Source organism: Mus caroli, unplaced genomic scaffold (genome assembly GCF_978045245.1).
Source record: "Mus caroli unplaced genomic scaffold, Mus_caroli_1 scaffold_10, whole genome shotgun sequence".
Taxonomy (NCBI): domain Eukaryota; kingdom Metazoa; phylum Chordata; class Mammalia; order Rodentia; family Muridae; genus Mus; species Mus caroli.
This window is the reverse complement of record NW_028227265.1, coordinates 1,487,404-1,500,409: the sequence shown is the minus strand read 5'-3', so window position 1 is coordinate 1,500,409 and position 13,006 is coordinate 1,487,404. Positions and strand designations below refer to the sequence as shown.

Here is a 13,006-nt window from a genome sequence, read left to right as displayed (position 1 = left end):
AAGCTGTCATTATTTTTCTCTTAGAATTTTAAGCTCATGTGTCAAGCAAAGAAAACGACCCAGCTCTTCTGTTTCTGCATCTCAGACTTTTCCTCAGTGATCCTCCATTTTACCAGGAGCCTCTAATTTCCTTTCAATATGCATTTTTAACAAGATTTGGTCCATTCTTAAGTACCTCTACTCCATCTTCCAGTCAAGTGTTTCTCGAATCTGTGTTAAAATGTATAATAGAGTTCATATGATTTTAATATTTGAAAATTTTTTAATTTTTAATTTTTGAAAAGATTATATATTACACAGTAAAATATTTAAAGGATGTATATGAAGAGTAAACCTTCGCATCTTCTGACCCTTGTCATCCAGTTTCCAGTTCTTTTTTAATCATCCTGGAGGAAACCAGTACATGCTACATGCTCAACTATCTCCCCACCCCTTCCCCTCACACGATGTGACACTCTGTATTTTATTTAGTTCACACATCAATATGTAGCAGAAGATGGTCCTGGCTGGTATGTATGGAAATACTGTCTTATTAATCTTATAACTGTACTCTTTCCCACAGTATGATAATATTGTGATTTATTTTAATATCCCACTATGAATGAATATTTAGATCATTTTAGCATTTTTATATGACACCCCCCACCCCAGTTCTGCAGTCGAGGCTGTGCTGGTTGGCTTTTGTCAACCTGACACAAACGTAGACATAGTTGGGTAGAGGGAATCTTAACTGAGAAAATGCCTCCATCAGATTGCCTGTGGGCAAGACTGCAAGGCATGTTCTTGCTTAATGGTTGATGTGGGAAGGAACAGCTCACTGTGGCAGTGCCACCCCTGGGACAGTGGTCCTAGGTGGTATATAGGAAAGTAGGCTGAGCAAAGCCATGAGGAACAAGCCAGTAAACAGTAGTCTTCCATGTCTCTGCTTCATGTCCTGCCTCCAAGTTCCTACCTTCAGTTCCTGCCTTGGCTTCCCTCCATGGTAGATGGTAACTTGCAAGCCAAATAAATCTTTTATTTTTCACATTGTGTTTGGTCATTGTGTTTATTACAGCAAAAGAAACCCAACTCAGACAACACCTTTGTGTACATTTGGGGAATTACCTGTAGATCCAAGTATTAGACTCAAAATTCTGGGCAGAGAGAATCCAAGCACAATTAAAGGCCGATGTATTTTTCCCAGTGGCCCTCCAACAGTGGTTCCCTAGTGTATGTTTCCAACACACAGATATGTTGAAGACGTAGCCTCCTTTTTCAGATGTGCACTGCCTACAAAGAGAGGCAAGTCGGCTCAGCATTTGCCAATATGTCTTGCAATCAGGAATGAAGTGAGTCTCACAGACATCAAATATAATTAAAGGCACATTAGAATTGCTATTAAAATTAGTTGATGTAATGTGCCTCTACTCCTTCCCCAGATGATTAACTGTATGCTTGATAGCCACACCTCCCCTGAAGTCTTGATGATTCGGTACACAGATCCTCCGACAGCTGCTCACATCCACACAAGAGACTCTGTTTCAGACAAATAAAGGTCAATAATGTAAGCTGGATGCTGTTTTGTTAAATAAGTATTTAAGCTGTGATTTTTGTATCTCAAAAACAGGACAATGTTCAACATGATGGTGGATTTAGTAGGTGTTTGCTATTGCTGCCCATAAATGTCTGCTCTATTGATGTTGGTTCATAATCAGATAATTGTGGCCCAGCCCCAAATGACCCTGCCTGCTTTAACATGTCAGTGCAAAATAGAAATGGCTTCAACTGATAATTTTAGAATCTCCATGGAATCAGTATTTTATAATGGCTTTCTTATAAGCATTTACACACACATGCACACACATACACACCCTTCTCTTTATAGCACATAGCTTTCCCCTGCTCCTTTTCATTTTGTTACTTCCATTCCCAGTGTCTTCTCTAAGTGGCGAAATGAATTCTTATAGCTTGCCCTGTCTTCATTTGCCTCAACCCTGATATCTCTGGATATAGGTATATGCCATTTATATTAATGGTTAGAGTGTGACAGTTTATGACATAGGAGCCTCATAGTATGGGTCAGCAAATTCAAGAATGGAAAAAATATCTACAGGCAAGTCATTATAAAATGCTTACTCTTGTGCTGGACACTATAGTTCAGTTGGTAGAGTTCTTGCCTACCTCATAGTTGTTCCTTTATTTTGGCCTGAGATACAAATATGACTTCTGTGTTTGATGAAGTAGTGGGTCCTGAGAGGAACAACAGCAAGTGTAGAGAAACCTGTTGGAGGTGGGGGCGAGGGCAGGGAAGCGGGGGTGAGATCAGAGGATTCAGTTGAGATGCTGCTACCTTTCATGAAGCCCTGTTCAAGCCACAGTACTACATAACCTGTCTGTGGTGGTATAAGCCTCTAATCACAGCACTTGGTAAGTGAAGGTAGAAAGATCAGAAGTTCAAGGTCATCCTTAACTACAAACAGAGTTTGAGGTTAATGTTGGCTAAAACAGACCCTATCTCAAAGAAATAAAAAACGTTCTACTAGTAAAAAAATTTTAACATTCTTTATTCTAAAACCAGAGTTGAAGGTGTTTTAATTTTATTGGCATATGAAAAGCTGTCAGCGTTGGGCAGTAAAACTTTTGTGCTTCTTGGTATCAAATAAATACCTCTTACAAGGGAGAGCAGCAATGATCCTTGACATTTCATGGCAAGGCACAGCTACAATTCTTTCTTTTTGTTCCTTACCACTTTTTATGGTCAACTTCCTTCTTCCCATTTTTTCCCTCAAACTTATCTTTTAGTAACTGACTTTGAGTTAGTAATCATCTATCCCGTTAAAACCAAGTTGTGTGCATTCCATATTGAACTCATCTCACCCCAAATCAGCTCCTCCCCCATTGCCCCACCCCCATGGGATTCATGGCATCCTTGGTGCCTCTCCATCAATACGTTCTCTCTTACTATCAGTCTATCAGTCCCTAAAGCTTAGAGATTCTATTTCTTATGCATCTCTGGAGTCTAACCACTTCTGCCCACGACAACTGCATCTTCCAAACTCATCTGGATGAAAGCTTCCCTGCCTCCAACAACCTTCTCTACATTTGCTGTTGTTCCTCCCAGGGTCCTCTTCTTCATTACAAACAAAAAAAGGTCATATTTCTGTCTCAGGCCAAAATAACTGAACAATTATGAGACTCACCTAATACCTGAAATACAACAAGTAATATATGAAATAAAACCTCTCAAGATATCAAGCTATCAAGCTCCTAGGTAAAGATGGACAAAGATAAAGGGGTGAAAGGAAAGGAAATCTGTCCCACAATAGACTTAGCTTTACTTGTAGAGACAGTTCTCAGTGACAAGACGCCATACAGAGTCAGTAGTGTGAGCTGAAGCAGGGAGAGCTGGGCTATTATGAGATCAAAATGGTTGGGCATCACAGCAAAAGTTACCAGATAGGGGAGAGCTGTCAAGAGAAAACCCTAAAGATCTTGGGAGTCTGTCCTCCTTTGATAGTCAGTTGGATGTAAGCCAGTGCGTTGCCACTGAGGAATGACCCTTTCTTGCAGAAGAGACAGTCCAAAGGGTGCGAGTGGACATGCAGCTCCACCCAGGTGCCAACAGAGCTCCTCCCCAGTTGTCAGAGTGAAAAACTTTTGTAGCTTTCATTTTTTAAGGGGCAGTGCAGGGAGAGGGGTACAGGGGGAGGGTTTGCCTAAGTAAGGAGGAAAATTGTCCCTAGATGCAATGTGTGATTGATCCTGCTTGACATTGCTTAAAAAGCAAGGTCCAGGGGAATCAAACAGTGCCTAAGTAATCAGATTACAATACACAAAAAGCTTAAGAAAATTGGTAGTAATATAAAACTATGTAGCAGCCAACAATATAAGGACCACAGTGTTGGGATCTAACTGAAATTAGCAGGTAAAGAAAAAAAAAATCAAGGAAGTAGACCACATCAAAAATGACTGTTTTAAAACTGACTCAGTTCACGGATATGATAGAATTCATAGACACAGACATAAAAATAATTATTAAAGCTCCATTTGTGCTCAAAGAACTGGAAGAAAGAATAAATGTTTAAAGGTAGATTCCAAAAAATGTAAAAGATTGAAGTCAAGCTGTAAAAGATGACGCCTACAGTGTTTGCTGTAGTTTGTGTAGTTCTACGCCTTAGGTTGATGAACATGAAGACAGCAATAGCAACTGTCCAGAATGAAGCACAGAGGGAACAGCGTGGAAAACAAAGGCCTCAGTGAACTGATGGAAGAAAGCTGGGTTTCTGGGGCACATGCTTGAAGTGGATGTTGGGAGCTTGGCTCCTCCCTACCTTACTTTGCCTCTTGATTTCCATGGAGTGAACAGCTTCCTGTATCACACATCATCTGCCACGATGCTCCATGTGGTTACAGGGGGAATTAATTGTGGTGTTCTAAAACCAAGAGGCAAGATAAAATGCTCTTTATGAATTGTTTTGCCACAGCAGTGAACAAAACTGGCTAGCATAGTCCATTGCCCAAAAGAACCCATTTTCTTTCTCAGAAACACTAGATATCCTGTCTTAGGGATACTACATCCACTATCATAGCAGCCTCGACAAGGACCAGGAGCCATGTGAACAGAACCAGAAAAGGGAAGGCTATAGGATGGTTTCATATGGATCTGAATAGGAACCACAGTCCAGAACATAAGACCAGCACCTCTCAAATCAAACTAAATGAGATGGCTATCTGCTATCATAAATATCTACACAGTGTTGAATCTTCTACTATAAAAGCCAGAATCTCCAAATATAATACAGATCACCTGCATACCAGAAATCTGGCTTTTAAAGCTGTCACCATAAAGAATGTCCTCGATAATTCGTCTGAAAGAAAATTTTAAAATAGAAATGACTTTTAAAACACCAAATGGAAATTATAGGACCGAAAGTATGCAACAAAGGAAACAATGAATTTGCTGAATGAGCCCAACAGTTAGCAGGTATGACAGGATAGAATTAGCAATGTGGAGGACAGACTCAAAATACAGTCAGTCCAGCCTGAACAACAGAGCAGCTAGTGTATGAATAAACATACAAAGAGCCTTGGAGAGTCCAGGAGCAGAACAAAAGAGCAGGCATTTGTTCACTTACACTCAAGAGAAGGAAGAGAAAGAGTGGGGCCGAGCCAGCCTTGGAGTAATAGCTAAGAAACTTCTAGTTTTCGTGGATAGTGTGCATCTCAGTGACACAGAGTGTATGCGAAACCACCACCAAGCTTCTGAAATGAAGACAAAAAGTCCTAGTGCCACCAGAGAGAAGCCCTGTGGAAGCTACATTGGAAGGAGCAAGAATTCAGAATCTGGAAGAAATGGCTTCAAAGAGCTGTCAGGTATAAGCCCAGCAGCTAAAGCTGTCTTGGAGGAGTGAAAAGGGGCCGAGACATTCTTAGAGGGAGAACAGAAGGAAGGAAAAGAAATGAACAAGCCTAAAAGAGTTTGTCAGCAATGGAATACTCCCTAAAGAACCACAACAGGAAGCTTTCGTAGAAAGATACCTATAAAAGAAACAATAGACACACCAGAGTGGATGGGGAAAGGGGCCCCGACTCACACAAAGAACTACAGGCAACCAAGGAATTCCTACAGTAGGAGGAAGCATCTCCAGCTAGCACAAACCAATTGGAAATCCAATACCAGTGGCCAGCCCTGAAGACACACATACATATATCATTTTATATTATATACCATTATATATATATATCCATATATATATATATATATATATATATATATATATATATACACTTACATGTGTGTGTGTGTGTGTGTGAGACAAATACTCCCCATTCTCCTATCTTGAGAAGGAATGACCCTGTTCATCTTTGCACTCCCACCTCAGTCAGGTAATAATAAACCACATATTAACTAAGCCTATTTAGTTAACTAAACTAAGGTTTTTGTTTGTTTTGTTTTGTTTTGTTTTGTTTTGTTTTGTTTTGTTTTGTTTTGTTTTGGTTTGGTTTGGTTTGGTTTGGTTTGGTTTGGTTTGGTTTGGTTTTTTGAGACAGGTTTCTCTGCCCTGGCTGTCCTGGAACTCACTCTGTAGAACAGGCTGGCCTTGAACTCAGAAATCCGCCTGTCTCTGCCTCCCAAGTGCTGGGATTAAAGGCGTGTGCCACCACCGTCCGACTAAAACTAAGGTTTAAGACACCTCCCAACCAACCATGTCCAAACCTTAAAAATATACTTTGCAGTCTCAGCACTGGCCTGTAGTTCTACTTCAGACTCTTCAGACTCCTGTTGCATGGTCAGCACTAATTTTGTTTGCCTGGAGGGGTGATTTGTCTTCATGTATGTACCTCTTGAGTCCTCAAGACCTAACAGAAGGATCATCAGTTCAGAGACTACCTGAGATACATGAGGAAGCCTGTCTCAATACGCTCCTCTTCAGTAAATAGAAAAGAATAGCTCAAACGAAGACAAAGAGAAATGGGAAAAAAGGACAAGATACATACAGAACAGGTACAAAGAAACAGTGAGATGGGAAAATAATTCAATCATAATGCACCTGTATCAGACTACAAAGACCTAATAACCAAATTAAAAGCCAGAAACTGCCGGGTGAAGAAATAACAGTGAGAGGGACCATGCACCATTTGCAAAATCCAGTGGAACTGTAAAGATGCAACTGGGTTAAAAGTCTAGAAAAATGCATTGCACCAACACTAATTACAGGTAAGCTACAACGGCCCCATTAATATCACACGAAGTAGTTTTCAGAGCAAAGGACATTAGCATGATAAAGAAGGTCATTTTATAATGATAAAGGGTCAATTCATTATAGAGTACAACATTGCAAATACTCACACACCTAATAGCAAAAGCCACAAGAACCACAAGGATAAACAAGTCCAGAACAGAATACACATTAACAGACACCTGCATATATGCTCCATGAATTTCTTAGCAGACTTGGAAAGGCATATTGGTGAGAATTACTCCAAATTGTAATAAACAATGTATAGTTGTATATACAAACAGTGAGCATGGGCTTTGTCACATATGAAATTAATTCTACATGGGCCACAGGCCTATATAGAAAACTATCAAACTCCTGGAAGAAAACATTGTAAGTCCTTTGCCATCTCTGAAAAAGTCAAGGCATCTTATATATAAGACCAGAAGCATACACCACAAGTGTAAAAGGTTTGATAAATTAGACTTCATTAAAATGAAGAATCCCACTCTTCAAAAATCATTATTAAAAAGAATGAAAAAAAAAATGAACAAAGAATCGCTTATCAACAAGGGAATTTGTACATGGAATATGTGAGGATACTTCTAAAATAGTCATAAGAGAGCAATACCACACACACACACACACACACACACACACACACACAGAGAGAGAGAGAGAGAGAGAGAGAGAGAGAGAGAGAGAGAGAGAGAGAGAGAGAGAGAGCAGCCCAAAACTCCCAAACATGGGCATGGGGTTTGAATGATGTTAGAAGCATTTGTGTCAAGTGACTCCATGGAAAGATGCATTATTAATTGCAGGAGAAATGTATATTGCAAACATAGTGACAGGTTACTAACCATTGATTGGGGTGTCTGAAATTTAAATAGGCTGATGACACCAACCTTGGCAAGGATATAGAGCACCCCAAGCTCCCAGATACCAAATAAGCAAGTGGTAGTTTCTGGGGTCCCACTTCTTTGAGAACCTGTCAACTTGACAAAGATGGAAGTGTTCCTGCTATGTGACCCAGCTTCTCTGTTCCTAGAAATCAACATTTCACATATTTACACCTATTTGTAACAACCCCAGGGTCCAATGTCAGATGGAGGAGAAACAGAGTCTACCATTTCCCCCCACACACACACACTCCCCGTGACAGAAATCATGGAGGGGAAAAAGCAATTCAGAGCTGGAGAGATGGGTCAATAGTTAAGAACATCAACTTCTTTTGCAGAGGACCTGCGTTAGGCTTGTAGGACCTACAATAGCAGTTCACAGCCATCAGTAACTTCACTTCCAAGGATCCAATGACTTAGTTTAGCCTTAGGTACCAGATAGTTATGTGGTACACAAATATACACAAGGTAAAACATGAAACATAAATTTAAAAAAACAACCTGTCAATATTTATATCCACATAGATAAATCTCAGGTTTACCATGCTGACTGAAGGAAGCCAGACCAATATGTGTATATGAGAATATATATGAACATTTAGAAAGTATAAAGTAGTTTGTGGTAGAGTAAATGAGGTGTGTGGTTCCCTAGGAAGTGGAGGGTTCAATAGTTCCTAGGGACGGGAGAGGCTAGAAGACAGGACGATGAGAGGATATGATGAATTTGGGGTGGGGGGTGAGATGAGTCAAGTGAGTTAAACCACTTGTTGCCAAGCCTAATGACTCAAGTTGATCCCAAGGAGCCACATGGTAGAGGGAACCAACTCCCACAAGTTGTGTCCTCATCTCCACACATACACCATCACATGTGCAAGTCCACGGATGATAAATACATGTGATTTAGAAGAGAATCTTTCCGGATGGTGAATGTGTCCCTTATCTTGGATCTGCTGGTGACGAGCACAGCTATAACTACACTTGTCAAACTGAGCACTTGACTCACATGTGGTTTTGTGATAGGAGAGTATCTGAGCCTGGAGAGCACCCCCTGAAGTTTCTAAGTTCTTGTGTCCCTCCAAAAAGGGTTGTACCAGGGACACAGTAAGAAAGAGAAATAGAGACAGGCTATTAAGGAAAGGCATACCCAGATATGGAAGTAGTCACAGGAGCAGGGAGAGGCATGCTCAGCAAAGCTTTGGCTCAAGCCTAGCGCCCCCTGACACATGAGCAGCATAAATAAGCACAGCACAGCACTGCCTCTCCTGTCTGAACTTTTAAGTTTGTTTTCCATGCACATGCTGTTTTTTATGGGTAACCCAGACAGAGAAGGGTTTTCAGTCTTTTCTGTCAGCAGTTTCTCTCAGATGTTAATCTTGCTGTTGCTTTTTCCCATCTCGACTCTCCCACCACACTGGTTAATTATGATTAACAATTAATGCAATGGTTCTCAACTTGTGGGTTGCGACCCCTTAGGCAGACATCTATCTCCAAAAGTGTTTGCATTATAATTCAGAACAGAAGTGAAATTACAGTTATGAAGTAGCAACATAAAAAAAATGATTTTATGTTTGGGGGTTTCTACAACATGAGGAACTGTATTCAATGGTCTCAACATTAGGAAGGTTGATAACCACCAGGCCTTAATGCATGTAAATTATAATTTAATATATGATTTCAGAGAAAAGAAAGGAAAGGTTATGCTCTCTTACTCAACCCACAAAATAAAAATAATTCTGAGGATATGGACACTCATATAGTCCCAAAGACATCACCTTATACATGTAAAATCTATACTCAAGAAACCTTAGGGTTTGTGTGATTGATATATTTAGGTGAAGAAGTTAGACCACATGGGGGTAAGTTGGCGTATGTCTAAATTAGGAAGAATACAGCATGCATAAACTAGCTCATGCATATGAAAGGATGTGTTTCCCACAAAGTTAAGTTCAGAATCACTTTATTAGATGATGAATCATGTTGACCTTATGTAGTCTCAGACTTGACTGACATAACGCTGCAGGTTGATATTTTTGTACAGCGCAAAAGAAGTTTCATCTGACGGCAGACCTTCATTAGAATCTTCTGAGGTGTTTACTCAGGAATGGCTGTCAGTGAGATGCATTTGACACACATTCAATATTTGCTTCCGTATAAAGCAGGAATGTCACAGTTTCCTGCGGATAGGCTGCTAACTGAAAATGGCCACACTATGCTGAAGTTCGAGGCTCATTTGAGATGAGAGCACTTAATTCCATTCGATGGAGAATGATCTAGATAAACAAAGACAACAATGAATGTGCTAGTAGCTACATTAGCCACTTCCTGGTGCTATAACAAAATGCCCACAAAGGCTAGTTGGAAAAGGAGAGGCTTATTTTAGTGCAGAGTTATAGGTACAGTTTATCATATCAAGGAAGTCACAAGAGGGGGAGGTCAAATCACATCAACAATCAGGAAGTAGAGAGCAATGAATGCTGGTGCCTGGCTTGATTTCTTCCCTCTTTTGCAGTCAGGGACCATCCATGGTTAGAGTGGGTTTTCCCACCTGAAATAATCTAACCTAGATTACCCTTCAATGATATGCCCAGAGTCCTACCACAATAGCATCTTCCAGAGGGTTGTGGGGGATGGATGCCCTCATGAATGACATTCTTAGATAGTGGAATGACCTTCTAATGTATTCGAACATCTATGATGCTTTCCAAAAAGCCACTCAATTATTGCTAAGCTAGGAATATTAAACTCCTCAGCTGCTGAGCCGGAGTGTGTTCATACCAATGCTCATTCTGTTTATGTTGGAAGTTTCTGGACATTTGTAAGATAGAGGCAAGATCTTTTTCTTGCCGTCTTTCAGCATTAGTGCTTCAAACCTTATCTTTTATGAGGCAGATATATGGAAATAAACAAGCTCAATAATATTTTAGTAAAATAATTACAGTTGTTTTTTGGGTTTTTTTTGTTGTTGTTGTTTTGTTTTAAGTTTAAGATGACTAAGGATGAGGTAATGGTGGCCAGGCAACATGTATTAGTTGAGACTGCACTCAGGAGAATTTGGGTTGCTTCCCAGCTCCACAGTTGGGCCAAGAAAAGTAATTACACTGATTAATAACAATATTTGATTTTCGAGTCCCGGAGCCCACTCCTCAGAGCTGGCTTCATCTGGGGGCAGAGAAACAAATTGCAGGAAGGAAATGAGAAGCGCATCCCATTTGAATTCTGTGACATTACGCAATCCCAAAGCTTTCCTCCACAGTGGTGGCCCATGAATTTTTTTTACATGTGGGACTTACATTCACTTGTTTTCCTGGTCACCCTAGGGCTGAGGCCAGCGCAGAGGTGAAGGTTTCACAAGTAAGGGATGGATTCCAATTAATATCCCTCAAGGAGCACCTCTTCGTGTCCATACATGCCGGGGAAGATGTTATGAAGGAGGATGGAGATGCAGTTTTCAGTGAGCCAGGACCTTAAGTTTGAAACTCATAACAACAAAACCAACTTAGCATGTCTTTTGTCCTTCAGACAGTCTCATCTCTGGCAGGATTCTGAGATCAATGCAAGATGTAATAGTATCATATAAACAAATAAGTAAAAATAAGGACAGAGAGAGAAAAGAGAAAAGGGAGAAAATTCCTAACCAGGGCAGGGCTGAGTTTCAAGACTGTAATAGCCTTCAGCTCTGCCACCTCCCAGAAGAGTTGCTATGGGAACCACTGTAAAAGATTAAATATACCGAAAGTACATGATTGTGAAAAATGTTAGGGAAGGAAATTATATTAATGCGGTGATGGTTCTTCTGTTTGTGGGGTTTCCATTCTTTTTTTTTTTTCTGCCTTGCATATAAATACCCCTTTTAATTCATTAGCACACAATTCATTAGCAAACAATTCTTTGTAGTATGCTACACAGAGAAAGAAAATGTTTATCTTCCACAGTTGGAAGACTTTTTTTTTTCCCAGTCTTGTTTCCTGACCCCAGCATTGCTTTTGAGGTAAATTGTCAGCTTCCTGTGGTGGTAAAACTCTGGTAAGGGCTGTGTTGGTGGAAGGGTCTGGAGCAGGGTAGATTGGGGCTTTTAGGTCTTCTTTTACTCTGCCCAGTGTGTCAGGTCTGGAGAAAAAAAAATGCTTTCTTTTATTTTCTAATCCTACCTGTCATCTGTTGTGATTCTCCTAAGAAAACCTTTGCTTGGATAAGCAAAGCTAGAGAGTGAGTCCTTAAAGTTCCTTAAAGTAGTGGGGTGATTTTAATCATACCTCATTACCAACTGAGGGAGGAAAGCTGGGTTACAAAATTCCCATAATGGCCTAAATCTGAGTCCACTGCATAATAATTGGTTCTGTCCATGGCACATTGCTCCTGGACTAGTTTAAAAAATGTTTATTTAAAAGGTAGGATTAAACTCACCCGTGTTCTTGTTTCTTGGTGTTCAGAGAGAAAGTGGCCTTCTGAGGGTGGAGGGCACCTCTGCTTATTGTGGTCATTACTGGTCAGGTTTCAAACAAGCCTCTGCAAAGTTTTAACTCTTCTGTCTCTTTGTTTTGTTTTTCCCACAGCACAATGCTGCACCTTTGTCATTGCTGCCACAGTTGACTAAAAGAAAGTGCATGTCCAACAAGAAGACACTCTCCCAAGGGCAACCACTGAGCAATAAGAAATGTATCTGTAAGCTGAAGAGTAACTCCCATGTATAGAAGTATTTCACTTGAAGTTTTTAAAATCAAGAACTAGACTCGATGGTGCATCATTTTAAAATATGGCCTCATGTCATTACAAGTACCAAAAATTATTAGCCAGTTCATGTTGCGGGTGTAGCTTAGTGCTAATGGTAGAGGCTTAGCATGAGTTTGACCATCAGAACAAAATAAAAGCAAAGCCAAAACCAACAACAACCTCCCCCCACCAAACCCCCATTAAACACAGGGCCAGGAGATAGCAGTCAATAAATTAACTGCCTCACAAGCACAATGACCTGTGTTAAATCCCCAGAACCCACAGAAAAGCTGGACATCGTGGAACACATTGACAGTCACAACACTGGTAATGTGGAGAAAAGAGCATTCCTTGGGTAGCTAGCTAGTCAACTCAGCTAGCTACTTGGAAGGCTCCAGGTCCAGTGAGAGACCTTGTTTCAAAAAAATAAAGATGGATGGTACTAGGGGAGCAACAACCAGCATTCACTTCCTGCCTGGATATGCATGTGCACACATGCCAAAGTCTCAGGGAAAGGACTACAGGATTTGTTGGTTGGTCTCCCTATTCCATCTCAAGGAGCCACCAACTTCCTCAGCCTGTCATGCTCCTAGTTTCTTTGGATATATGAGGACTGGGAGAAAGATCAAAGGCTCTGAGACACAGGTGCACTTGGCATCACATGTCTCACTGGATGTTTTTAGGCTTTGAATAATGAAA

General features: G+C 40.5%; 1 long non-coding RNA gene across 1 annotated transcript; it reads right to left on the bottom strand.

Moving 5' to 3' along the window:
* Positions 1–9,780: 9,780 nt before the first annotated feature.
* LOC115031735 (uncharacterized) lies at positions 9,781–12,155 on the bottom strand. Its single transcript, XR_003837389.1, has 3 exons — positions 12,002–12,155; positions 10,888–11,139; positions 9,781–9,867 (listed from the first exon to the last, which is right to left on the bottom strand). It is a non-coding gene; the product is annotated as an uncharacterized LOC115031735 (long non-coding RNA).
* Between the last annotated feature and the right edge of the window lie 851 nt (positions 12,156–13,006).